Raw genomic sequence first — 5,014 nt, forward strand, 5'->3', positions numbered from 1 at the left:
TTAAATGCATTTATTACTTTGGAAAGATTGGCTTACATAAAACTGGATGTCATAATCCAAATATCCACTTAATTAAGCATATATAAACCACAATATGTTGCCAAATGCTGAAAATAAATGACCAAGTGAAAGTACCTCCGTCAGCCTTTCGTGTTACTGAACTCCCACTTTTCCCTCATTTACGGGAGTTGACAATGACCATCTAACATATAGCACAAATTAGGACACAAGCGTCATTGTACATTAAATATTAATAAATCTTAATTTCTTTATGTTCAAGTATTTTAATAGTTTTTATCTGTATCTAGTTATATATTTACAGAAAAATTGGGAAGATAACATGGAGATTCTGAGAATTCTCATACACTCCACATCTTATTTCCATTATTATGAACATTGAACATTAGCATGGTACATTTGTTATAATTAATGGACCAATATTGACGTATTATTAACTAGCTTAATTTATTTTTAAAATTTTAAATAAAAACTAAATAGAAATAAAAGTCCTAATATTTTCTTCCTGTGTCCCAGTGGATTTTCTTGCATACAGCTGATGTACTACATGAAAACTACAACTCCCAGAATGCACTTCTACTAAGACCCTTTCCTGCTCTTTAACTTGTGGTGGGTGCATCATCCCCAATCCCTCTTGCCTCCCTTAGTATTTCCTCACCTCTTCCTCCATCCATTTCCTATGGTTTCTGGGACTCTCTATCTTTGCCTGAATGTAGAAAGATGGTGGGTTGGAACCAGGTGGAGATGAGAAACAAAACTCCGGGTAACTCCCAGAGAAGCATACATGAGATAAAGAAGAACACTTTCTCTATTTTTGGTTGGTCTGAGCTTGAGTCTGTGAGCCAGCGAACATTTGTTAGATAGGTACAAACCATCTTCATCTCTGTTTTTGCAGATGTTGTCTAATCTGTGAGCCAATACTGGGTGTGCCATGAGTTGAAGCATGGTGGGTTATTCTCATCCCTGTTCCATATGCTTTATAATTAGTGTCACTTCTTTCAAGATTCTAGAATTGATTTGCCAGTCTCAGTTTGTAGCTGGCTTTTCTGTGACTCTGTGGGCTGTTGATGAGGAGTTGGGAAAGGTTTCATGGAGGCGGTTAGCCAGGCACTATTTAGAACCAGAAGTCTCTGACTAACTATGGAAATTCTCCAAATAGCTTTGTTGGGGGATTGTGAAAGCCTAATGAGATAGAGGGTCTGGATGGCTGACAATAGAGTTTGCCAAGTTAAATGTGTTAAAAGAAACAAAGCAGATTTTGAGTAGCCAAAAGGGCACTGAACAAAATACAAACTTGACTCATTGGGGGAAAGTGAGTTTTGTTTAGCTTGTTGCAGCAAAGGACAAAGCATCCCAGAGGGACATCTCAGTAAGAGAGAGCAGGTGAGGCCTTCTTGTAGATTTGATTGTATTCTAGGTCAGCTCTAGAATAACTTTCATGTAGATGTGGGGGCATTTTGGTGATGGGGTATCTTAATAATTATCACCTTGGGAGCAAGAGGATTAGAGCAAGTGGTCATTAATGAAGAGGTAGTAGTAACACACATTCCCTGGTGCTTTGTGAGGCTCTGAGTCAAGGTGAAAACAAGTATTTTGGGGGCTTATTTTAAGCTCAAATAGCAATGAAGAGTTTTACTTTAAGACACAAACAGAGAAGCAGTAGTCACTGCATAAGTTTGAAGAGGGGGTGTTTAGTCATTTGTAGTAGTAGAATTGGCTTGTCTTGGCTTGTTTCAATCATGGTCCTAGAATGGCTTTGTCTGAGCATTGCTTATCTTCTGTGAGCAAGTTTATATTCTGCTGGAAACATCACAGCCTGGCTGCCAGCTGCCAGCACCATTTTTCACTTCCTCACATATTATCTCTTTACTCAACAAGTCTATGATGTAGATACTATTTATATCATTGCACATTACAGATGTGGAAACCGTAATAAAGGAGGTTGATCATACCTCTATCTCATGTTATTAACTGTTGCTCTTCCAGGGCTGTGGGGATGGGCAGAATTACTCTGTTGCTTTTCCAGGCATATTAGGCATAGATGACATTTGCACGATGCTGTTAATGATATGTTCTTAAGTGATAACAGCTTTACTTTTTGAGTCGTCCTAGAATTATCTGAAGTGGTAGGAGCTCAACACCTAGTCCAGAAAAGGAAGATGACATATTAAGCTTCCATGACTATTAATTGTTGCTATGCTGCCTACTGGCTTTGAGTAAGCCCCAAAAGAACTGGTGATGGAGGTCAAGCAGCGGGGTTGTATTTTAATAAGAAAGATTCTTTTGTCTGAGAAGATAAGTTGTTCACTCCATTAGGTCATTTTCTGGGCTACAAGGGGAGACCACCTGGTGATATAAGGCCATATGATGGGGAGACAGTTAAGAGACCGTAAAGAAGAAAGCCAGACATGCTCCATTGTGGTGGGAAGGTAGTTATCTTGAGGTCAGAAACACTTATGTGGGCAATGTAACTATACTGTGTGTGTTTCTACTTTGCTCTCATTTCCAATTCCAAAAACCTTTCTGTCGAATTTGCAAGTAGCTGCTGACCTGTTTCTGTTTATAGACTGGCCACGCCTCTCCAAACAGAAAGGCAGAAAACCATGTTTGTTCTTTCACTAAGTCTTATCATGGATCCTATATACATGTGAGTCTGGGTGGGAAAGAATTGTATTGCTTCAACTTTCTCAACTTGAAGATGTCTTCTTCGTGAAGAAGAAGTGAAGCATTGGGACAATTATTATGTTAACTAGATAAAATTGAAACGATCATTTTAAAAACGTATTTTAGCATTCTATATCTTGATTATGGTAGTGGTTACACAACTGCGTTTTACAAAACTTTTAGCTCTACACTAAAAGGGGTAAATTTTGGCATAGTTTAATTATACCTCAATAAACTTACCTTTTAAAAACAGTGTATTAAAGAGTAGAATGGGGCAATTGTTCTGATGGCCTAGAATGGCTGGATCATGGCCTTGATCTTCATTTAATTTCGCTTCTTCAGGTATGGGTTGACATGGGATGCCATAGCGCAGGATCACCCTGGGGACAGGATCTTCTCCGCAGAGCCAGTGTGATGTTTCTGGTGATGTTGCAACCTGCAAACAGAGGTGCACTATGGTTGTGCTGTGCCCTGGAAAAACACCTCAAATCCCTTTAATGAGACAAGCTCTTTCAATAAAGCGAGATTAGGAAATTTACAAAACATAGAGGGAAGGACAGCTGTCCTTTTGTAGAAAAAAATAGTCTGGGTCAGTTAATTATCTTTTTGACACATTGGGTTTGGGGGGTGGGAGACAATGGAAGAGTGGGAGATGGCAGCTCAAGACAATGATAAAAATGCTGCCTTAAAAACATTCCCAATAAAACAGACAATTAAAATCATTAAGCATCAAGAACATCACAGCTTCCATTGTTTTCCATTGTTCTGAAAATTCTACTCATTACAATGTAGAGACAAATATTAAAGAGGAAAAACTCTTTGATAAAAGCAGGTAATTATCTTTAGCTATGAATGACAATACTATTAACCCAAATTTCCAAGAAAAGTCTACTAAAAGTCATGCTGTTTGACTTATGTGGGCTAGTTATTGTCTAAGGGTTCCTGTTCTGCTGCTCCTTTACTGGTCCTTTGGCTTTAAGAGCAGGCTTTTCTTGGGGCTTTTCTTTGTCTGTGTCCACTGGTGTTTTCTAGTTGTATGTTTAGTATGAAATATATGAGATAAAAAGAAAACCCAGTGAACTCACTACCACATTGATCACTACCATTTAGGTCTCCAGGTCTCTATCTGGTGCCTTCTCTTTACCTTTTACAGTCTTATTATGCTCAGCATTTTTGGATGTACCTAACATGAGACATAGGGAGAAGTGTGTTTGCTCTATCTTGATCACATAACATTCTCTTACTTAAAACAACAACAACGACAACATGTACTAAATTAATATGTACATGTGTTTGCATTTTGTAAGAAAAATAAGCATGTACATGTAATGGAACATCGAGTGAGACTCTTGTTTCCCAGAATTATTGCTGAGGACAATGCTAAAGATGAAGAGATACTAAGTTTCCAATATTTTTATGAGAACCCTATAAATAGAGCTAGATGCATTCCTTGGTGTTTGCTACAGGTAGGCAGGATCAGCCTATATTCAACCCTCTGTCCCTAAATTATAAAAGGAGAGGTCTGAAGGAAAAAGAATGCCATATCCCTCCAGCCATGAGTCTGACCCGTCATGAGAGGTGGAAAGTGTTCTCAATCAAACCTGAGATTAACATTTCATCTCAGACAGGACTTCGAATAATCAGTTTTCATGAGGAAGTTATGGAATCTGCCAAAGATTGTAGTAAGGGACAAGAAAGAGTCTTGACAGAACCCAGCTGAACTCAAACCGTATCCCATTTATATAGCCATAGAGATGAGATGCTCTCCTGCTATATACGGGTTAAATATATACAAAGAGGAAAGCATGGAAATATGAAAACTAAAACAGGTGCTCATGGAAGTGCAATAACTGATCATTTTTATTTTGTTCAAGCTTCTCCAATTTTTAAAATTTTTCATTATTTAGCAAGTATTACTTGTGCATTTTTAAAAATCAGATTTTATGTGTCAACAAAAAGAGTGCTTGTTTGATTTGGAGTTTGTCTCATTGATGGTTAGCCTAAGCCTACTATTCTCTGAGCAAGAGATAAGGTCACGGGCTCATTCTGAAAACTGATGAGCCTGTACCAATGAGTAGAGTACGGCATTGCAGTTTCCAACATAGGCAGATGCTTCTCCAGGTCAGTGTAATTTAAACACTCTCCAGACAAGATATTCCAAACCATGCCCTTGAGGTCCTGAGGGAGACTCCCTACAAGCACTGTTGTGACTTTGAATTGAAAAAGAGCAAGGCAATTCTGTTGGCAATTGTCATTCTTTTTGACAAGGCCTTCATCAACTGATTCCAAAACACACACACACACACACACACACACACACACACACACACAC

Source organism: Pteropus vampyrus, unplaced genomic scaffold (genome assembly GCF_000151845.1).
Source record: "Pteropus vampyrus isolate Shadow unplaced genomic scaffold, Pvam_2.0 Scaffold53, whole genome shotgun sequence".
Taxonomy (NCBI): domain Eukaryota; kingdom Metazoa; phylum Chordata; class Mammalia; order Chiroptera; family Pteropodidae; genus Pteropus; species Pteropus vampyrus.